Raw genomic sequence first — 24,825 nt, 5'->3', positions numbered from 1 at the left:
TATGGTGGATAGTATGGGGTGGTGTTTGATTCTCTTCTGGACCCGTTGGTGTGGCGACCACAGCCACTCCGCCACTGTGGCGGGGGACAAGTAGTGGTTGTCCATCTGGACCCATTGCAGGTGTTTGTGGTCTCTGAAGTGTGGAATTAGGACGCGTAACTGAGTGGCATTGTAGTATTTTCTCAAATCGGGAAGCCCTAATCCACCTCTGTCCTTGGGGAGAATAAGCGTGTCATATGAGATCCTCGGTCTTTTTCCCTTCCAGAGGAACCGCAGCATGATCTTTCGGGCATCCACGAAGAATTTTTGGGGTACCTCTATCGGTAGCATCTGAAAGGGGTAGAGGAAGCGGGGGAGGCATACCATCTTGACGGCATTGATGCACCCCAGCCAAGAGATCGTCAGTTTGCTCCATTTCTCAAGGTCTCTCTCAAAGCTTTGAAGGAGCGGGGGAAAGTTAGCCTCATATAGTTCGCCTAGGGTTCTGGTGATCTGTATTCCCAAATATCGTAATGTTGTGTGTTCTACCTTGAGTCCTAAGGGGAGGAACTTGGTGTCGTTATCGTCTGGGGTACCTTGGAGTGGAAAGAGTATGGATTTGGACGTGTTTACTTTAAACCCGGAGAACCGGCCATATTCTTTTATTAGATTTAGGGCATGTGGTATGGAGGTCATCGGTTTCGTTAGGTGTAGAAGGATATCGTCAGCATTCAGCCCTGCTTTGTATTCCATCCCTCCCAAGCGAATTCCCTCTATTCGGGGGTCATTCCTTATCTTTTGGGCTAGGGGCTCCAGGGAAAGTGCGAACAGGATCGCGGAGAGTGGGCATCCTTGTCTGGTCCCCCGTTGCAATTCAAACCATCTGGAATATTCCCCGTTCACAAATATTGATGCTTTGGGAGAGGTGTATATTGCTTGCACTCCATCGTGGAATTTTGAGCCTATCCCTACTTTCTGGAGTACTGCACCCAGGAACTCCCATTCCACCCTATCGAAGGCTTTTTCTGCATCGATCGATAGGAGGGCCGGGTCATCTGCTAAACTGTGCCCTGCGTGGACAAGGTGTAGGGTTTTACGCATTGTGTCGGCGCCCTGCCTCCCCAGGATAAACCCCACCTGGTCAGGGTGGACCAAGTTGGGCATTAGAGTTTCCAGTCTGGCTGCCAGTACTCGTGCGTAAATCTTTGCATCGAGGTTGAGGAGGGAAATAGGGTGGTATGACCCACATAATTTGGGATCCCTACCCTCTTTAGGGATGACAGTTATGAGGGCTTTTCTAAAGGAATCTGGTGCGATCCCAGAGCTCATTATCTCATTAAAGAGCTCTGTGAGAAAGGGTGAGAGCTGCTCGGCGAAGGTCTTAAAGAAGCCGGCTGTATAACCATCCTCACCCGGTGACTTCCCCAGTGTAAGCCGTTTGATCGCCTCTCGTGTCTCGTGTTCGGTTATTGGGCTATCGAGGAGTTCGGACTCTGTGTGTGATATTGTGGGCATAGTAATTGGGGACAGGTAAGCGGATATATCAGGGTGGGCCGCAAGCAGCTCAGAGGTATATAGGTTTTCATAAAAGGTGGCAAAGCTCTCGGGTATCGAGTGGGGTGGATGTATCGCGGGGTTGCTGGGCTCTTTTATCTCTTTCACCTTGCGTTCTTCCCTCCTTTCCCTGAGCCTGGCGGCTAGGAGTGCATCAGCCTTATCCCCCTTCTCATAATATGTCTGTTTCAGGAATTGTAGCTTCCTCACCACCTGTCCATGTTCTAACAGCCGTACTTCCTCTCTTTTACGTTGGGCCATGTCGAGTTTGGAGGGGTCCACCGTCGTTTCGTCTCTTATTCCCGCTTCCAGCTGGTATATTTCTTTGCGGAGTTTGTGTTCTACAATCTTACGCTCTCTCTTTTTAGAGGAGCCCTCACGTATTAAGATACCTCTCCACATGGCCTTCCCCGCTTCCCAAATCACCTGTTTGGAGACCTCCCCATTGTCATTTGTCTTGAAATATTCCTCAATCTCGGTTTCCATTTCATTTCTGAACGCCGCGTCGGTCCAGAGGGACTCGTTGCATCGCCAGGATCCCCCAGCGGCAGGCAGGTCGTTCCAGTCGACGTCTGCTAGGACCATGTCATGATCTGTCCATGTTGTCGGGATAATGTTGGTATAACTTGTTGACCTTGCAAGGTCAGGTGCAAGGAATGTATAGTCTATGTGTGAGAATGTGCGATGGGGGTTCGAGTAGAAGGTGAAACCCCCTTCGTCAGGATGTTGTTTTCTCCACACGTCTCGTAGATCGTAAAGTTCCATCATGGCAGCGAATTCAGTGCGATCCCTCCTGTGCTGGGCCCACGTATCAGGGTTGCCTGGCTTCCAGTCAACAGTCGGGTTCACACACTGATTAAAGTCGCCTCCTATAATGAGGTGGCCTGCAGTCTCCAGTACTATTTTGGGAATTGTCTTCCGAAGGAATGCAGCTTGTCCGTTATTAGGCGAGTATATAGTAGCGATCGTGACCTGAACACTTGCGATTTTCCCCACTATCAGGAGGGTACGTCCACTCACATCTGTCCAGGTCTTTTCTATCTCAAAGCCTACTCCTTTCCTGATGAGGATCCCGAGTCCTCCCTTCCTGAGTGGGCAAGATCTCCAGAATTCCAAACCCCCCCGTTTCCCCAGGACCGCTCGCTCCTCTCCTCTGGCAAATTTCATCTCTTGTATGAGGAGAATGTCAATGTCGGATCTTCGGAATTCCCTGCGCACTAGCGATCTCTTAGTAGGGGAGTTCAGTCCCTTCACATTGATAGTCCCAATTCTGAGGAGACCCTTGCCCTTAGACTTCTCATGTGATGCCATCAGCGGTTTGGAGACGAGGGTCTCTCACCATCAGCGAGCAGAGGGGCAAGTGGGTGCCCTGTGTCATCTTGGCTGTGATACTTCGAAGCAAACTTATTGTTATCTGTACATGTCCCAAGTGTTCGTTACCTCTCTTCCCCTTTTCTCGTATTCCACCATAAATGGTGGTGCTCGTTTGAGCTTGCAAACAGGGGGTGCTGCATTGGCAGCTGTTGACGGTGTCCGGGACAGACAATAAGAAATTGCAGTCCGTCGACGGACCATCAGTGGGGACCATTGACCTATGGTCCCGAGCAAATTTACCATCGTAGCTTAAGGGTGAGCCCCCATCTCTTTCCCCTTACCCCCAAACATTATGCAATTTTAACAGTAATAACCATAAACTTATGAAAGTTTCGACGTTACGTGTGGCTTTCAGGACTTTCCACAGGAGTCCACTTCATCTTCCATTCCTGGGGTGTGCTTTGTCCGCAGCGTGTGATTCCGCTATGTTGCATCCCGTGTGGGAGACATTGCCACGTGTTTTAGATGTGACTGTATCTGGTACAATTCCAGCGCTGTTTCTTTTGGTTAATCATGATCGGGGGTGTTGTTGGGGCGTCTAAACTTTCTCGATCCCTTTACCCTCTTACGCTCGGGCCCTGGAGCTCCCACTGCGATCCCGGTCGTCCGTCAACGCCGCCTTCCTTGCTCCTTGGGTCCGCACCGAGGAGATCTGCGATGCAGTCTTTGATCTCGTCTTCAGAGCGTAGAACTATTTTCCTGCTGTCGTGCTCGAATGTAAGCGAGAAGGGGTATCCCCATCTATACCTTGTACCCTGTTCCTTGAGCCATTTCGTGAGGGGGCTGCAGAGGTGTCTCAGGGCTAAAGTTAACGAGGATAGATCTTGGAAGATGGTGATTTGAGCGCCTCCCATTGTGAGCTGGCCTTCTCCAGAATTCTAGCTTTGTCTTGATATCGGTGAAACCTGGCCAGAACAGACCGCGGGCCGCCGGTTTGTCCACCGGCTCTATGTATATGTTCGGTTTTGGGCTCGTCGATGTCTTCATCGGCGGTCAATATTCTAATGATGTCGTGGATGGTGTCTTTGAGATCTTTTTCAGTTTCACCTTCGCGTTCCGGAATACCGAAAAAGCGGAGGTTGTTTCTCCTTTCTCTGTTTTCTAAGTCATCCATCTTAAGCCTCGCCTCAACTTCTCTTTTTTCGATGTTTCGGATCGTACGTCCATCTGCACCTCAAGGGTGTCGATCGAGGCCTGGTTATTTTCCACACTTTCCAAGCGTTCTTGGAATCTGTCCATCCTCTGTGTGATTTTGTCAATCTTGCCGTCGAGGTTAGCTCCCATATTTTTTATTTCGTTCAACAGTGTGGCGATGTCACCTTTGGTGGCGGCGGCACCCGCTTCTGATGGGTCCGTGGTCATTGCACCTGTAGATCCGCAAGGCGAGACGTACGGTTCGTAGGCAAATCTGGCCAGTTTATGGCGTAGGTCCATGCGACACAATCCTGAGTAGAGGAGGCACACGCCCCTGAGGAGGGGGCTCTACCCTCTATGAGGAGGCTCGGATTGTGGGCTCTGTATTGTCTCCGGTCTCCAGCACTTCGTATGATGTGGGGCAGCTCCGACCCTAAACGGCGGATATGTGTGGTTCTGGAGGAAGTCCAACCGACCGCTCTTCTTCCTCCGGTGTAGTATTTTGTGCAGGTCGGGTCGGAGGGTCATGCATGTTACGCGGCACCGCCAGGCACGGGCTCTGGTGCCGCAGAGTTTTGCGTAAAAGTCTCTCACTCACCCCGTGCAGTCGCCCGGTATCCTTGGAGTCTTTGGGCCCGCTATCTCACGCGGGTGAGGGATCACCACCACAGTTTAGGTCACAGATGCGCACCGCAGGTAATGCCTATCGCACGGGCCGGACTACGCCAGACTTCGGGCCCTCCGTGGCGCAGTGATTAGGCACTTCTGAGACTGCCGAGTTCTCGGTCAAAGCGGGTTCGATTTTCATTGGGTTTTTTCTCAGTTGCGGGGGAGTCCGTTCAGATCACAGAATTTCAAGCTTTCGTGGGGGGGGATCCATCAGCGGGGGCTCATTCCGCTTTTCGGGACCACAGGGACGGAGCTCACGAAGGAGAGATACTCATCCGCGCGCCCCCTGGTGGCCGATCCTAAGTGCATTTTTAACAAGGATCTTCAGAAGGCTTAGCCCTGTGTGAACTTGCAGTTAATGTTAGAGTTGGTGCAAAGAGAAAAAGTGAGTATGATCTGTTGGAGCAATGCCGCAGGGAAGGAAACACACATCATTGTAGGGCATTGCCCTCTTCTCCGAGCTCTGTGTGGTCTACCATGCTAAAGCTCTGAGAGAGTCAAGAATGCTCATGGCCCAGTTCCAGGCCTTTTTCATTGTTGTTTTATGAGTTCCTCTTGAATGTTTAGTATGGCCTCTTCACTTCCACAATGGAGCACAAACCGGATTGGAAGTGAGGGAGTGGAGATTGAGGCAATAGGCAATGAATGAAGTGATGACCACTGATTCCAGTCCATGGTCCTTCACAGGATGCCGGCGAGTGGCCTGTGGTTTGCTAATATTACTACATGAGCATTTGCTTTCTTCCATGACGGTGTGCCGGGGTTGATGTAGAATTCATTCTTCTCTGAAGAGTGAATGAGTTTTATGGTGAGATGGACAAGGAGGGGACACTTTCATCATTCCCATTTCTTTCAGGAACTGTGGCTTACTTTGTAAGAACTCCAGTTCAACTGTTGACTTATGTTAAATAATGTAGTGATTTTGCGTACCAACACTGCCACACACCCGTTTGTATGGTGCCAATTGTAAACAAAACACATATTCTGTCATTTGGAAATGTCAATTTCTGCACATGCAGAGACACAATGTTGAATGTTGGACTTTTATTTCCGCAGCCAGTGGCCTGTTAGCAAGAAGTCTTATTATAACTCTTCATTCCATTTAATTACTCTTAAAGAAGTCTACAATTCACATTTTCTTTCTGGATTTTTAATGAAAACTTTATTATCATTAAAAAATATATATATTTTGTTTTTATTGTTTAAAGCGCAGACCTAGCTCGAGAGCAGCAGAGCACTGTACAGAGTGTGGATAGCCAGCATTTGGGCTGACGTCTTTTAACAGTAGCGCAGTACTGCAAGATCTGTGCATTAGGTCATGTGTTAGGTTATGTTGCAATTTCTTAATGACTAAAACATGTCTACTTTTATTTCTTCATATTCAAGGGAAAAACTTTAGTTGCTGGGATGTTAAAGTGAGAACTTAATGCAACAAAACCCCTGACATTCAGCTCAAGCTACCTTAACTCTGTGCTCCCTGTTGTGCACCCTGTGACCACAATGATGACATCACAGATGTGATCCCCGATGACATCACTGGTGACATCACTAATTACATCATCTATGACATCACTGATGAATCACTGGTGCAATCACTGGTGACATCACTGTTTACATCATATATTACAGCACTGATTACATCTGTGATGGCATCAGACATAATATTATTGATGATTTAGCTACAAATTACTGGGAGCGATTGAAGGCCATGCGCACTGTCCATTTTAAAACACTGCCAGACCACTATCCCTGGCCTTTGGGCATGGTCAGTGAGGATGCCCTTTGGGCATGGCCAGTGAGGATGGCCTTCGGACATGCCCAGTGCATATTTTAGAACCCTATCAGACCACTAGCCATGGCCCCCATCAGGCCATGTTGCTCTAATTGGTTTTGTAACTTGTGCTCATTTATTAGGCACATGGCCTGAGAGGGCTGACCGCTTCTTCGCTTTGAAACTAAGCAAGGTCGGCCCGGTTACTGCATGGATGGTAGTCCCAGTTGCCAGTCGTGCCACTGACCATGGCCAGTGTTTTTTCACCCCGAAGTCACTGTAGCTGTATAAATATGTCTTTTTCTCCCGTTACTTTTTTTTCTATAGTCTCAGCTATGAACTACAAATACCCTTGGTTATTATTTTGTATTCCTTATACATTTTTAATAACTTTTTTTATTTTTTAATTAATCATTCTCAAAAGGTGCAGTCTGGGGGGTGAAGGGAGGACCTCTGCGTGCCTAGTTATCTTCAGAATTTCAACCAAATCCGTTGCACAAGTCAAACATTATTAGCAACTCATTTTTTCAGGTTATCTATGGGAGTCCGACTCAGTTTAACTATAGGGCGGCGACTGCCGCCATACAGTTATTTTTTTTCTCAGAAGCTTCTTCTGACAATCCCAAAAATAAAACAAAGATGGGGGATTTTTTGAGTCCATAGTATCAATAAAATTAGACCAAGAATGTCTGTATCTCTGCTGCTTCTCCATCAGTTTAAGATCTCATTTCTAATCATCATCTCATCACATTAGGCCTTTCAGCATGATTGTTTACATCCGTTGTGCTCCCCGCATTCACCTGCACATTGTCAAATCATGCCACGGAAACTTCTGTCAGTTGGCTAGGAAATCCCAAGTTACTTATCAAGAACCTTATATTGTGAAGGAACCTCCACACTTCAATGTAACACTTGAGCACATCTCAAAGCCATAATACAATTGTGCTATGACTAACTCTAGTACTACAACTGTAGCTTTCATGTAGAATCCCGTGCTATCATGGGTAGCTCTTGTCCTTCTTCTCTAGGTCATCCATTGTATGATCCAATTACCAAAGACAACACATACGCCTCTGAAACTACTATTATCCAACCCCTCCATGGAACCTTAGTGTACATAGCCACCTGCTTGTCTGTCTCTTTTCTATGCCCGTCCCCCTTCCCTCTCAACTACTCCCTCACCTCCCCCCTCAGAAATGGTCTGGTTCACCCCTAGTGAGGGCTCACTATTCCTGGTCTGAACAGCCATGACATCTAGAGGGTCCGCTTGTATGCTGAATAGGGAATTGTATGTTAGGTACAGCCTCCTATGTAAATTGACTTGATTATGAACAAAGAGTACATTTTAGTGGTACAGGTTTATGCATGTGCACGATTTCTTGTAATTGCTTAGTGATTGTCATAATCCATACATGCTTTCCCAACCCTCGATCCATAGTTCAATTCCAGTCACTCTTCAATATTGCAATTAAATTTCACAAATCCCACAATCTCATAAAAATCCCTTACTTGTTTTTGCCAATGCTCCATTTATTTGAATTACATATTTGCTTTTAGACTATACAGTACCTTCTCATGCTCACTTTAGAAATCCACAATGGGGGCCACGGGCGTGGGAATGCACTCTACCTCTGTATAGTGGTCTCCAAAGAGCTACTGTGCCTCGAATTCACTTATTTTTCATACTATATATAACCACCAGTGTATTTATCCCAGAATGCACTGCTGCTCACTTAACGAAAATGCCTTCAAAAGACCAATCGCCCCCCTCAATACAGCTAACTCAATGGGACTGCATGTCACAAGAGGCATTCTGCCACACACAGTTCAGATGCCTCCCCGCATCACACACAAGACCACATTTCAAGGAATGCACATTTTCCATTTCTATTAATGCACTCCCCCTTCAAACTGTACACATAGCTCCTGGGCACATTACATGCAGAGCACACTGCATATCACAAAGTACGGAAGCCCTTTTAAGACTGCCTGCCCAAAAAAACATAGTCTCCCTCTGTTCAGTGCCCTGCCCAAAAGGGCTACACGACCCTGAATGCACCTGGACCCAGCCAGTGTATGCCCGTACTAGAATGCACTCGGACTCACTTAGGGTAGATGTCCTAGCAGAACTTCACACCACAGAATAGCCCAGACCTCTGTACGTGTGACCCCCACCCCCTCCCACCGTTCACCCAGGACAACATGTCTCTGGGTGGATTCTACCTAGCAGGATAGAAGACCCCAAGCTGAACTACATCTTCCAGAATAAAGACTGCCTTGGCACAAAACGCCACTGATAACATCATATGTTGCTATTGTTCATTACAAATTGAGCAGTTTTTCTAAATGTTTTACACATTATTTATGCATTTCTAAAGAGCTCTAAACCCAGAGGCATCAAGGCGCTGGTTACATTACTTAATTCGAGAGGCATTTGTGGGAAATCTCCCTGTGATACCCTCCCAATCCCATTGGGATTCCCTCCGAGCTTCCCCGATGTTGCCTTAAGAGCGTGTGCTCACCCCTCTTTGCAATCTGCTTGCGCTAACCTTGACCCAACTCTTCCCTCCCGCCACTGCTGCTTCCCCTCACTTCCTTCCACCTCAAAAATTGAACTTATCACCTTGTTGTTCCCAGCAAATCCTTTGTATTTACATCCAAATATTCTGGGTATGTAGATATTTGAATGTTCAACCCTATTGCTTCATGTGCACGTATGGGGTGAAGGTTTTCTGGAGTAGTGAAGGGGGGGTGCGTAATCAGAAAGTTTGGGTCGGGGTTGTGCAGCAGAGTTTTTCGACGGACTACGCAGCTCGTGAAAGAAGCCATACACAAGGTAAAACTAGCTTTGAACCTCTGTGACTCTGTCCCTCTATAGTCAAGTAGCCACATTTACCTGACATACATTGAATTGAACGAGGCGTCAAATTGGAGAACTGGCGTCGGCCAACCGCCGCCAAGTAAAAAGATGGGAAGAGGTGTTAGGTTGTGGGTTTGGGGTTAGAAATAACCACTCAGGGGCTTTGTTTAGTATAGGTAGATTTAGTAGGTTCACAGAAACACAGGTAAGTACATTAGGTATAATATAGGATAAGTACATGGGATAGAAGCATCCACCGGTCCCCTTGTGCCAAGCTTAAGTTTCCAACTGGCAATATAGGAACACAGGCACTCACATCAAAACATTCCAACCAGAACACTCCATACCAAACATTCCAGACGCAGGCACACATACATACAGGGAATGGCCACATAGTGAGGATAGGTAAAACACAACACATCTCCCCCCTTACATAACCATGCAATCAAGGGAAGAAACAGAAAGAACAGCATTACTAACAAATATATAAAAAAACTATCTTTCTGAATACCCATCCAGCAAACTGCTCCTAGCATAAAGCTATCCCCTACCAAATCCTTTGGAAGCTAACAATAGCTAAACCACTCCCAACAATCACCAGAACCATAACAGGCCTTTATTATGGACTCAACTTCCAGGGAACCAGCCCGCAATTTAATACACAACCATTTCCACCAACCACACAACAAAAACCCTACATCATCATTCACTTACCACAGGTTGTGCTACCACAACCTACAGGGATTACCCCTTTGTCTGCCTAAAGCATATTTTAATTCTACTAGCGAAACAAATGCTCACATCACTCCACCACTCTGGGCACCATACCTAAGCTAATTAATGCTCACCAAATGAGCATCCCATGCTCACCATAGAGCAACTAAAACACGCAATAATATCACCACCACTCCACCACTCCAGGCACCATGCCTGAGCTAATTAATGCTCACCAAATGAGCATCCCATGCTCACCATAGAGCAACTAAAACACGCAATAATATCACCACCACTCCACCACTCCAGGCACATGCCTGAGCTAATTAATGCTCACCAAATGAGCATCCCATGCTCACCATAGAGCAACTAAAACACGCAATAATATCACCACCACTCCACCACTCCAGGCACATGCCTGAGCTACCAAATGCTCACCCATTGAGCATCCCATTGCTCACCATAGAGCAACCAAAACTTGCACTAGTAACCTCCACTCCACCACTCCAGGCACCAAACCTGAGCTACCAAATGCTCACCCATTGAGCATCCCATTGCTCACCATAGAGCAACCAAAACTTGCACTAGTAACCTCCACTCCACCACTCCAGGCACCATGCCTGAGCAACTAAATGCTCACCATTGAGCATCCCATGCTCACCATAGAACATACTACCACATTCGTAAAACTCTTTGCTCCAAAACACCGGCAAATGCATCCCGCAACACTTTGCGCACTCATCGGCAATATGAATTAACATTTATGCATTGCACTTATACATCGCTTGCTACATAACAGTTGCAACCTCACACACATTCCCCAAACAATACATTAAGAATCATTTGGCATAAAATATGGTAATCAAATGATAATCCTACACTTGAGTCCAATATTTAACACTTGCAACCTCTTTCAAGGTCTTTCACCTGTGGGAAAAATGTGTTACATTAATGTAAGACATAGCATGACTGAACATTTCCCAGGAATGCAGTAGACCCAAATATAACAAAACATTTCAAAAATGTTTTTTTTTTTTTTTTTAGCACTCTCACTCTCACACATGCCATCAGAGCATATGTCGAAAAATAAATGCCTGTGGAGAAATGGTCACGTTAGTGCAACTTAAACATTACTGAACATTTCTTCTAAAAGCAGTAGGACCAATCAATATTCACAACTTGCCATAAACACATTGGCACCATGAAACGCCCAAAATCACATTTTGTCAACACAAAACACCACTTAACTTGGCACCAAACCAGTAAATGGCTCCAACATAATAACTTGCCCACCATGGAGCCATCATATGCCAAATAACAAAGCTCTGCCTAGACTAGACTGGGAACAAACTTCCACTACATGGAATAAAACTGTGGCCACTTTGCAATCACCATGTTTCCAGACACACACACACACATCCCTGTGACAGCACCACACTCATATGTTACAGCAGAACTGAAATCACCACTTGACTGTCAAACATAAGTGACCCACCACAAAAACATTGTTATTCATTGAAATGTCACATTATGCACTACAACTTTTCCAATATTAGCGCACTTCCCAAAAAACATTTTTTTTTTTTTAGCATGTATTGACCTCTGGTTTCCTATAAAAATTGCACAGCTAATAACATGTTACTCTCAGTCAATTTAAATACTCGACCACTCAGAAGGTCAATGTCAGGTGAGACTGGATGTAATTACTATCCCGCCGTACAAATCGCTTTCCATATCCATTGAAAGAAAACGTTAGTACAGTACCTGATGTCCACGAAACAGCAATGACACAATATGTACTAAGCAAAACAAAACAAACTGATCCGATTCAGCAGCCTGTTCAGTTGATGCACTTGAATAATATCCATTCCATACGATGCCACAAACGAGTACTCTGATCCCGATGTCATTTCCACACCATAATAGTACAACCTTCGCAGTCCGACGTATTGCCATTGTTGCCGGACTCTTCCCTGATGAATAGTTCTTAGCAAGCAGATGAAATGAAACCTCAGACCCGGAAATAACACACGCTTCGAGCACGTCGAAAAGGTGCGCTTTTCAAAACTTCCATCTGCCTTCTATGATGAGATGTTCTCCATTGCAGAGTCCCAGAACGTTGGCACGAACATTCTGTGCCAGCAATCATCACTGATACCTTCAGCCACCCTGTGACGTCACCACTTTAACGATGAGCAGAGCCACAAACGGAGCTCTCTTGGCCAACCGTCACCTCGTCATGACTGCACTCCATACCGGACCACACAGACTGCCCTCTCACACGGCTCTTCAAGAGAGAAATGCCAGTACGTTAAGACACTTAAACAAATTCCAAAGTGTTTCGTGTCACTCCAACCGCCTATTCTGCTGCTCTTCTGCAATGCTGGGCACTTTTATTCATGAACTCTCCCCCGGCCCTTTTACGCGCTGTAACTACTGGCTACTGCACACCTCTTGGCCATTTCCATAATGATACAGCCGCGCAGCGCAGCCCCCCTATGAAAGTTCTGGGCCTGCCTTAAATAATGCAGATGTGGGGCGCGCTTACCTTGGGGCAGGGGGGGCCCGGTGGATGCCTCCGTTGTTCCTGCTTCTTCCTGGTGGGCAACTTCCTTGTCCCCTTTGTCTCCTGGTACCAGTCTTTAATTGTACAACCTGCGTCCTTGCTCCTTTTATGTTCCTGCTCCCTTCAGTTTCCAAGATCCTCGTCGCCAATGTTAGGTTGTGGGTTTGGGGTTAGAAATAACCACTCAGGAGCTTTGTTTAGTATAGGTAGATTTAGTAGGTTCACAGAAACACAGGTAAGTACATTAGGTATAATATGGGATAAGTACATGGGATAGAAGCATCCACCGGTCCCCCTGTGCCAAGCTTAAGTTTCCAACTGGCAATATAGGAACACAGGCACTCACATCAAAACATTCCAACCAGAACACTCCATACCAAACATTCCAGACGCAGGCACACATACATACAGGGAATGGCCACATAGTGAGGATAGGTAAAACACAACAAGAGGCTGCGTTAAATAACGCTTTCAATAATGTGGAGCCTTTATCTACCGTTTTCCACCCCCTGCTTGATTCGGAATTAACATGGACAGGAAACATCCGAGAATCTGATACTAACAAGCTAACCATGCCTATTGCAGAGGAGCTCTCCTGTAAAGGTCAGATGGTAGGGGATAGGGTTAATGAGAGGTCTCCCTTATGCCAGATATCCTAGAACGTGTATGCTAGAAGTATTGGATAGACCGGGTGGGCTCACCCAAAATGGGGAGCGTACTGTGGACTTGTGCATGAGCCTGGGAAAAATGGCTGACATTCGACCCTCCGACAACGGCAAACAATGTTCATTGATAATGCCTACCTTGATGAAGTTGCCTGCAAAGACTCACGAAATGGAGCACTGGAACTAACCACCTTGATCCCGACGGGGACACAATACTATTCAGAGTATTTGGACAGCTACAAGGAGGGGCATTAAAGGGGTGCTGCCTGTGAAAATGTTTACGTGGCCCAGAAGTGGATCTTGCTTTCTGGGACGATGTTTTTATTAGGCCTGAGTCCCCAAAATATGCAGGCCTAAAGCAGCCAGAAGCTAAGGAAGATAGGGTGTTCTCTCCATTGCAGGCCTCCACCTTTAATAACTTCAACAACACTCTGCTCTGGTGGCGCAGCTCTCCTGTGACATTGCGGATATTAAAACCACAATAGATTGGCAAAGGAGGCTGAGTGGCTTGACCCAGAAGAAATGTTCAACTCCCTCAATGGCCAACTCAACTGCTTTGGAGGAAAATACACTTATGGAGAGGTCGTTTGTGCACCCGTTTAGGGAAGAAGAATGACCATGGTTACCATCTGATGAAGTTCCGCCTAACGGAGGTCTGAATGGGCAAGAATTTGAATGTGATGATCAACAAGGAAGTAAAAGGAACGTACATGTTTCTCAATCATCCTCATCTGAGTCGTCTTCATCCTTATGAAGGAGGATATCTTCTTCAGCCAGTAGGAAACAAAATGAATTCCAAACCCCACCCCCGACATTGTGCCAAATACAGAATACTATTATGGCAGGATTGGCAGTAGCACTGAACCTATATATCAAACTATATGAATCCATGAATGAGTCAATAAAGGATCAAGTAACCCTACTGGCAATGATTCATACATCTGGAGTCTTTTTCTGAGACCATTCAGAATATACTTCACAGAGATGCAGAATCGACAGTGCAGTGGCAAGGACATCTGTATGAACGGGCTAGAGGTGAAGAAGCCGACAAATTCAATTTGATGACTTTGGTAGTTGAAGCACTGAAGTGGTCGAGGGTTTTTCAACAAATGGAATCCCTGCTAAAAGGCCAAGTTAATGAAAGGAAGAGCTTTAATTCAAATAATAGAGAAAGCGGGAACGATACACTGGACACACTCGTCTTTAATTCTGTAACACTAACAGGTAGTACTATACCACCTGCAGTTCTAGTTCGAGAGTGCAACTCCTGCCAAATTGGTGAGACTCATTTGGAGGTCATTGAAGAAGATGCCACTGGAAGGCAAGAGGTGCTACTAGACCTACAAGGGGCCCAACGGCCCAACAAAGTGGATGCTGTACTACAATGCATTGGTACGAAGGAAATAGAAATTGCCCCCGCTAACCTGATGCCCGTCCCTGACATTCTTCCCCCAAAGATCAATGGGAAGGCCTTCTCAATATTTGAAAAATCTAATATCCAAGATGGGATGTGGGGGGACAGAAGAGAAACCCCAAAAATATGCAACTGATCGTCAAATCAAAATCTAATGGATCAAGGCTTTTCTTCAAAATATGATGACCCCTCTGCTTCATAAAAAAGCTCATACGATCCCACAGAAAAAGGATGAGGATAATCTGATTGCAAAGCAGAAATTGACCGGCCGTCATTAATGTTCCAAGAGGCCTTGCAGCAAAAGGAAAAGGAAAATATGGAGACACTCCTGTTATTGGATCTGTCTACCTATTTGGAGGATCGGCAGGTTATGATTCGGAATTCACAAAATCAAACATATACTTGGGTGGATGATAATGATGATCTCTACCCTTTTCAGCCCGACCTCTTAGGAAATCCGATGGCTGAGAGCTGGGATATTGTGATAGATTATGGAAAGGAAGATATCATGCCTCAGTTTCAAATGATGGAAGAGAAGAGACGTGCCCTTGTCGCCAAATCATCTGCTCTAATTAAAACCTTCAGGGACAAGGAGAAGAAAGAATTTGTAACAGCATTCATTCACAAGAATGGCGAGAAGATCTGACTGTCCATAGAAAAATCAACTAGTCTTAAATTCAGTCCTGGAACTATGCAGAGGATGGCACATTTCACCACGCAAACTCTAGGAACTTACCATGGTCAACTCCTGAATCCTCAGTAACAATTGAAAGGATAATTCCATCCAGTGATGGGATAATTTTAAATCGGAAGAACATTTTGAAATTGTTACATTGCGCACCTAAATTGGGCAATATTAACTGACATAAAGATAGTTCAATTTGTGAACAAAACTTGCTTGGATTGGGTAACCTTGCATTTATCTTCCATATTGTTAAAAACACACTTCTGGATGCAATGCTGGATCTTTTGCCTCTGGGGTTTGAAGTTACAGAAAAGCCTGATATTCTTCAAATTAAAGTAAATGGAGAACAAGAATTCCATCAAGAAAAATAGCCTCATAACCACCATATGGGTCCCGTTGATCAGGTCTCCATGGTTGTTGGCAAAGTTATGTCTCTGAAATTCACAGGCAACTTATTGACCCTAACTCGAGTAGCACTGAACTGCCACTAAAAAAAATCACATTTGATCGGACTAATGGTGTTTCGATAAAGATTATGAAAGAACGAGAAAGTATGGTATGAATGTGGGGATATCCCAGCTAGAGTAGCATGGGTCAGAGGGGACCAGGAAGCGAGGCTGGACTACTTTTGTGTGTCAGGAAATATGACCAAATTAGATATCCCATTGATGATAAAACCAATGCAAACAGTGACCACCACCTTTTAACTTTAAATTGATCGGGGGTGTCTTCTTGAAACAGAAAGTATTGAAAGAGCAGGTAGAAGTAAACCATCGAATTAGACATTCGTCTTAGAATCCCCTCAAGAGCAGTCCCCAAAATAGTGGAAGAATTTAAAAGTGGCCTGAAAAGTGAAGAGCCTGGCCTGGCCTGTTAATGACATTTCAGATACATGCTAAGGGGGGCCCTAGACAAGGGGCAAAAAAACTGCACTGCTCTAACAAAGAACTAAGGGAAGTGAAGAGAGTTTATTGAGTGGATCTAACGAAAATTAACCACTTGCAGTTGGGCAATAAAAACATCCTGAAAAAAAGAGGAAACAATATAAAAACTGGCGCATTTCAACTAAATCCCTGAGGTATCAACGAGACACTGAAGAAATATTGAAAATAATTACCAAAAGGAACACGAGGACCTTTGGGCACTAATTAATAATAACGCCACATACCAATCGGCAGTTATGGCCTCTACGATGACAGAGGATAAGTGGGTGTCCCATTGTTCAACATTGTTTGCGGGTCCAGAGGAACCAGCTAAGGCAAAGGCCCCCCTTGTGGGTGGAAAAGGTCCATGTATTTTGATATGGGTGACATTATACTCTTAATTAAAAAACTGAATGCATCACGGGGCAGCTGGCCCAGATGGACTCAATAATAATGTTTTGAAAGAAAATCCAGACGCATGGGCAGATTTATCTTTCATGCTTTTCAAAAGAATTCTTTTAGCAAGAGAAGTCCGAGCTTCATGGAAATCTGCAGTAATCTTCCCAATATTCAAAAAGGGCGATCGAGGAGATCCTAATAACTATAGACCGATCACCCTCTTGGATCCATTGGGCAAGGTCTTTGCATCAATTTTGTTGCAACATTTAAATCATTGGGCTAAACTATCGGGTCACATGGATTAGAGACAATCTGGATTTGTCAACGGAGTAGGCACTAGCCTGAATATCTTTTTGTTAAACTTACATAACTTGAGGGCAATTAAGAGCAAAACAAAAACGTACCTGCCATTCATAGACCTTGAACAGGCATTTGATAGCATTCCGAGGGAGCAGCTTTGGGATGAACTAACATACTGGGATTGTCCGACGAACCTCTTGGAAGCGATCAAAGCCATGTATATGTCAACGACAATACAGGTCAGATTATCTATGGATGGTGTCCTCTCAGAATAAATTCCAACTTCCAGATGACTTAAGCAAGGCTGCCCCCTGGACCCAGCATTATTTAATGTTTATTTGTCAGATCTGGCGGTGAATCAGGTAGAGATTAAAGCATTTCCTCCAAAGATATATGGTCAGCAACTTCCATGCATTATCTATGCAGATGACCTGGTCATGAAAGACCAGACGCCAACTGGGCTACAACGTTGATTGAACCAACTTGTAATTTACCTTAAAAGAAATGTCTTAGGGTAAATGTTAAAAAAAACAGAATAATGGTCCTATTGAATACCCATGTAAAAACGAGACCTAGTAATAAGTGGTGTGTGAGAAATGAGAGGCTGGAATATGTGGAGTCAATTACAAATTTGGGAGTGTCCATTCACTCTAGTGTAATTGATATGATATGATAGGTTATTTATAACGCACTTAATACCCAGAGGTTTCTAAGCGCGGAGCCAGGGATCGAACCTGTGTTTCTCTGTGTCGTCTTGTTTCCAAGTCGAGCATGCTGCCGCTGAGCTATCCTCCCGGTCAAATTGAACAACAAAGAAAGGAGGTGGTAAGACTGAAGTGTAAAAGGTTGACTGCGCAAGCAGCAATTTTCCAAAAAAGGTATGGGAAATTCTCAATAATACCGAGTATAACCTTCTGTAAGCAGAAGGTGGTTCCAATCCTTACATATTGAGTGGAAGCAGCCATGAATCTCTTGACCAGCTTTTGAGAGGTGGTGGAGGGATACTATTGTATAAGGGTCCTCCATCTCCTGAATAGCCTACCGATTGAATTTATTAGATATGAACTGGGGCTGCAGCCTATGCACTCGATCATCCATTGGAAATCTCTGGCGCTTTTCTGGAAATGACCAGCTTTTGAGAGGTGGTGGAGGGATACTATTGTATAAGGGTCCTCCATCTCCTGAATAGCCTACCGATTGAATTTATTAGATATGAACTGGGGCTGCAGCCTATGCACTCGATCATCCATTGGAAATCTCTGGCGCTTTTCTGGAAATGCACAGAGATGGACATCCTTGCGCCCTGGGAGATTTCGAAGAACATAGGTATGAGGAGATGGTCTCATTGACAGATGGAAACAATATTGTATGGATGGGCTCAGTGAGCTGGATTTAACATGCAACATCTTATTGGTAAACCCAGGAAAGGTAAAGAACCAGCTCATGAGGCTAGATTGGATATGGACACAGACCAAAAGACTCTTTTGAAATTGGATTTAACAAATAGACCCATTAATCAAGTTCCAGCCTACCTCTCTAAGTTTCCAAGTCCCAAATATCGTGACCTATTCATGAGATTGAGATGGAACATCCTGCCGAAAAGAGAGGTGCTTAACAATAGACGACAATGGGGCTCTTTCCGAGTGGGGCGATCTGGTAATAAAGTGCTGGTATCTGAGGATACTGGCACTGTACCAGACCGCACGACTACGAGAGTGCTGGTGGGGCACCTTGGTTACATTAAGCTAAATGCTGGAGGTAAGCCAGGCACCCTACCAGACAAAAAGGCCCTTTCTACCACCACCGGCAGATGGATGGAAGCAATTTTAATTTTTGGGCAAGGTTTGTAACACACCAACCATTAAAAAAATAAGTTTAGGTCATTGAGTTCCCTTATATTGATTTTGAGTGCTCAATGATAAGTATAGGCAGCTTCCACATTGCCTATACAAGGGAAATAGACAATAGTGCAAGTTAATGACTATGGAGGGAATGGAAGTGAAAGATAGTTATGGAGGATACCCCCATAGAGAGGTACATGCTTCACAGTGCACTCTGCCTAACTCAGTATGGAGGGTCCTACACAACATTGCACATTCCGAATCAATGTTCGAAGAAGTTGTTGACTATTTCATAGCATTATGGGAGATGTATTTGTCCTTCATGGTATGCAGCAACACTGTCTCAAGAAGGATCAGTGCATATTCCTGTTCCAGGGTTTTGACAAGACCAGCACTGTATATTGAGGCATATGTATACCTATTCCTGTTCCAGGTCTTCCATTAGACCTGGACCAAAACACTGCATCTTGGAGGATGTCGTGAGGACTCCAGATTTTTAAATAGACCAGTCTAGTGCATTGTGGGAGATGTCTGGCATTTATGTTGAACATGCCAAATAACTCTCATGAAGAGCATGAAAATAGCTTTCCTTGCTTCATTTGAAGGCAAACAAATAGTTGCCTTGAACTACAGAAAAAAAACCTCTTCCAATGGGCAGGGGAAAAACAAGCATTTCCAGGAATCCCAGCATGTACCTGTGACGAAAGGTCTAACAAGGGATGTAGATGCATATAGGTGTTAAGGATTTTAAGATGTGGCACACTCCGACCAGGACTCATTCTACTGGTCAGGGATGCAGCGTACAATTAAAACACTTTGAGTTTATTACCTTCAGATTACATTTTTTTAGAAGGCAGCCAACCTGTCTCACACCCCCCGTAACATACACCTGTGTCGAACAAATTCAATATAGGGCAGTAATCACCGGTGTGGTGATAATTACATGGTAAAATGATAGGATACACTTAGTTTAACCTTCTGACATCCAATACTCAATGTACAAATGAATGAAAGCAAGATTACTTTTTAGGTAGTATTTTCAAATAGCACCACTGTTAGGCGTTCCCCCTGCAACACTCCCTCAAACTCATGTTACATTTTGTGTGGGTGTAGAGGAGTAGCAACGAGTCAGGTATACTACGCAAAAATCGGAATGAAAATCCAACCTATCACCGCTGAATGGGAGGCTAAAATCGGATTAAGCTCCCTTGAAAAACTCGCAAGCTACAAAGCAAGGTACTAACAACGGGCATACAGTTTAGAAAATCGACTTTGGAAGGAAAAAACAGTGCAGCAAGAATCCCATGTGGCAAAATTGCAATTGCTTCGTTTCACAGGTTTAAAATAGGCAAACAATTTCAGAAATGAGCTAAACAGACAGAATCGAAAATCAGTTTTACTGATGAAGGACACATGCACATAACAGTTATGATACTAAAGTGAAAGGGTGACTCTTGATGGGGACAGTATGGGATTCTTAAACGGAAGGGAAAACTCTGATTTTATAATGAAAGTCGGTTTTAAAAGAAAAAGGACAGGTTCTACTGAGACTATTTTTTTTAGTGGCTATATTATTAAAGAAGGACACTGCCCACGAGAAGGTTAATTTTCAATGTTAACCCATTCATGCTGAATGAGTCTTTAATGGGATATAATTAATTAATTCCAAATAGTACTAAGGACTTATAAAACAGACTGAAATGATTTGGAAAGAATGGTGCTAATTTTCCTAAGAACAGGATACATAGGGGATTTTGACAATTTAAAAAAGTACTAGGTTATTTATAGGATTTCTACGGGATTGGACATAATACAAGATAACAAAGCAACAGATGCAGCTTTTTGGTGACTGCGGAGGATAATGCTCCAATAAGCACTTGAATGGGGTGTTTGGACAGCTAGCCAGGTCTCTGGACAGCGGGACAGGGGTCTGGTCACTGCGCAGCGGCGGCTCTCCTCTAAGGACTCAGCGAGGCAACCGGGTCTGGTCACAGTGGACAGCAGGGTGCATCAGCTGGGCAAAGCAGGTCTGGTCACTGGATAATCCCAAAAGGGTTCAGCAGCCTTTCCCCCAATCAGCCTGTAAATGTCGCCGCCTCCCTGTAAGCAGATTGGAATGAAGGAAGTGACTCAGTTTTAGTGTGTGTGTTTTTATGAGGTGCTTTGTTATACCACAGTTACTTTTGCCAAAACCAGTTATGAAACAAAACCCTCATATTTATAAATGTCTCCCTTATACAAATTAGATAAGCAAATACCATATTTCGCATGGAGCATACTATTCCAAACCCCAAGTTTGTAGGATGCTGTTTACTCCTTCTGGCAATCTTTTGCAATTTCTATGGCAAATATTTCCCCTAAAAATCTACAAATGGGTAAACTGATGCTTATTAATGTTGCACATATTTTCATTTAAGTTTCATCACTGTACCATTTAGGCTTTCCCCAGAAATGTCACTTAAATGCCGTTCACATCCCCCACATGCTAGGAAGATCCACATCATCTTATTTTGATGGTGCAAACATTACATTCAAGTTGTCAAAATGTTACATTACTTCTTCTTTAGATTACTGACATAATTGTCTTTATATGAAAACTCTTTTCAATCACATTTGTTCCCAAAAGCGGGCAGTCCTTCCAACGACCCAGCCAAATGTCATGCTCTGGTCACTTTTGCCCAGAGGTTGCTATGACTCCCCTTTGATCCTAGGCAGTTGAAGCTGAGGAGAGGTATCAGAGGAATTCACACTTCAGTGACAGGGCGGTCCATTGCCCCGTGCTGCAGTAATGCCGCTTCCCACACCTCTGGGCCTTTCATGTGGTAAAAGAATTTCCTTTCCCCTGGGGCTAGTACATTATAAGTGCCCACCTTGCAAGAACTGGTTTGACAGCAATTTCTGGGTTTAGCCAGGATGTTGAAATTCTTTTTGTGGGGGGGAAAAATAAAATACACAGTACAATTTACCTATATTTTGGCAGCTTTTCTTCCCAACATATATAGTTTTGTTCCTGGGCATGTTACAGTATTATTTCCATTAAGTATGTACAATATTAAGTCACTGCTTTGAAGAGCAGTGCAACACAGGTTCATTTTACTTTCTCCTGGTCATTTACAAATGCGATTTTCCTCGCATCTTCATTCTGAACATTTCCATAGTTCTGGTCAATTTCTAATACACAGAAATCTGTTCAAGAAAAGGGTTCTTTGAAACTGACATAAGCATAGGGAGAGACAGAGCTTCTTGTGAAGAGTTTTGCTTGTTTTAATTTGTTGCAAAAGTAAATGCTTACCATGCGGCCTGAAACAAATTTCTCTGCTCTTTCACAGTTTTTACTTGAAACACAATGCCTTTCAGGGAGGAATGGCCCTGCTTTGATGGTGCTCATCATGAATATAGATGGGCATGGATGTGTTTTACTGGAACCAAACTGTGTAATGTTGAACAGATGGTCACAGTACCAGTGCAAAGTCATTTTAAACACAGAACATTTTCTCTTTCAGTTGGAAGTCTTGGGCTGGCAGCATAGCAGCGCTGAGCCAGGCTTTTCTTTGGTGCACATGCAGACAATAAATGCAGCCATTCTCGGGGTGTTCTATGTTCCATCTCGCCCCATATGCGCTCAGCAGAGCCATCGCAGCCATTATTTTTGCAACTGCTAAAACACCATTTTGGTGATGCAGGGGAATATGTGCTCAGCAGAGCCAGCACAGCCATTCTTCTTGTAACTGCTGAAATGCAGTTTGGTGGTGCAGGGGAGTTCTCCTGGGCTGGTAGATATAATCCACACAGGGTAATAGGTCAAGACTCTACAGTGGGCAACATAGTAGACCCATGAAGGGTAAACCTCTGTGTCGTCTCTGAGGACTCTTCAACCCAATGAAATTAGAGTGCCAAGTGCAGGGAGAAGCAACATTGGAGAGCACCTGGAGATATGGACAGGACAGCAACTCTGAATTGAGCAGGGACATGAGAACCGGAGCCCAGTTCCGCCACACAGTGGAAGAAGCCATGCAATGGAAAGAGCAGGCTGAAGGCCAATAAAGAAGGCTTGTGAATAAGAGATGGAGGGCTGTTCTGTCAAAAGGGAAAAACACTGTTTTCCAGAATGCACACAGGAGGGTCAGGTCACAAAATTGAAGGTCGTAATGAGGAGCCTGGTAACGGGAATGCAGGGGATCTACGTTAAATTACCGAATTCCAAAACAAGCTCGAGTTTCAAAATTGCAAAGTCGACTTGGTCGCATTTTGAAACTCAGGCTTTTCAGATTTTGTTATTTTGTCCCCCACTTTGCATGTAATGTATGTGGGGGCACCCACGCAACCCCTGAAGCCCATAAGGCTGAACTATGTAAGCAGGGACACCCCTTAAACCCTGCTCATCTAGTTCAGTATTTTGGGATTCATCCTTTTCTATCATGCCTAAGTCGCAGAAAAATCACATTCAGCGTTTTATTTTCGTTATTTTGGTGCAATACCAATGCAGAATGTAATAGATGAACAGGGATTCCTCAGAAACTCGCAGAAACAGAGTTGAGGCAGGAACCAGAAACTATATCCAGGGCCCAATAAGAGTCCAAAAAAACAGTGTCAGGCAAGGGCCAAGTAATTCTATTGTCTTATAAAGGCCACAAGCCTAAACAAACTGGAAGTGAGCGAGTCAACGTGGAAAGCCATCATCAGTGGAGGATCTTTTTTCCACTTGCGGTGATTACACATTTACCACCCCCTACTTCTCCTTAACCTCGTCATTTCTCTTGAGGATTTTCTGCTCCTCCGAAAAATCCTAACAACAGCAGAGATTATTGTTGAAGGCCTCTTGGAAGACATTTTGATAACTTCGAGGTTCTGGACTACCAAATTATTCCACTCTCTGATGGCTCTGGGCATAGATCCTTACACACATGCCTACAGACCCCAGAATTTCCTCTGGATCCTCTATGTAAATATGTACCCCATTAATACATGCCCCATAATGCACCTAACTCAAAGGGGAGGATGGGGGCGTGCAGATCAAACAGGGACTTCCATAGCATTCCCTGTCTTAGCCAAAAACCCACATATAAAGACATCCATTGGTTGAGGACTGTGTTGTGTGTTTGGAGGGAGGGATGGGACGTCTGCCAAATAGATGCCAAATTCAGAGAGGAAATAGGAGGTGGCCAGTCCCAGAAGAAGGGAATGATTGACTCCCCCTTTCTCCCTTCCCACAGGGGTTCTTTCAGGGAAATAGACACATTGAATGACCAATGAAAATTGGAGCAGTCTCTTTTGTCATGAAGCGACTGCTTTTTAGCCTTCAAGATCCCGTTTCTCACGGTTTATTGTTTTCTGGTGTTTGTAACGCAATATCTCTGACTGGTTTTTGCCAGACCTTAAAGTCTGTTTCCATTTCGTAAGGTATTTATTGTTTTTGAGCCTCTCTTTCTCCCTGTCATTTTGGGGGACTTTTTCCAGTAACTGCTGCTTCATGAACTTGCCACCAATATACCTAAAAAAAAAGTGGAGGGGGATCAAATCCCAGAAAAGTGAGCGCTTTGTTAAGTAGTGTAGGGTAGTCAATATTTTTAAACCTCAGGCCTAAGAAACGCATATGGAAATTGCCCAAAGCATGACTCATGCTACGCGGTGTAGTTTCAATAAGGAGCTGCAGACCAAGAGCAGGCAGTGACGCTGTTTCTTAGGAACCATTGACTTCCAATCAAATGCTAAAGATGTATAAATGACATGCGGGGCCTTTCTCTATCCACAATATGTGAAGAGAAGAGATTTAAACGCAAACCCACCTGAATGTTGTTTATTTTCTAACCGACGTTTATGTAGGTCATCTGTTTTATAGCATGAATCCCATTTACTAATTTGGAAACATGTATGAATGAAGGAAAACATGCGTTCTCTACTTTCTCTGCAGTGGTGCAGATTACATGAACTCGACAAATTCCCCACAGGTGCAAACTGACTAGTTAAAAATATTGCA

At 44.5% G+C, this 24,825-nt stretch overlaps 1 protein-coding gene across 1 annotated transcript in view; it reads left to right on the top strand.

Moving 5' to 3' along the window:
* ADARB2 (adenosine deaminase RNA specific B2 (inactive)) overlaps positions 1–24,825 on the top strand; it is a 1,587,200-nt gene that overhangs the window by 930,569 nt on the left and 631,806 nt on the right. The window lies entirely within an intron of this gene.

This window comes from Ambystoma mexicanum, chromosome 2q (assembly GCF_040938575.1).
Source record: "Ambystoma mexicanum isolate Mex_15411 chromosome 2q, UKY_AmexF1_1, whole genome shotgun sequence".
NCBI lineage: Eukaryota > Metazoa > Chordata > Amphibia > Caudata > Ambystomatidae > Ambystoma > Ambystoma mexicanum.
Note: the sequence above shows the minus strand (reverse complement) of the source record. Positions and strands in the feature narration are given on the sequence as shown.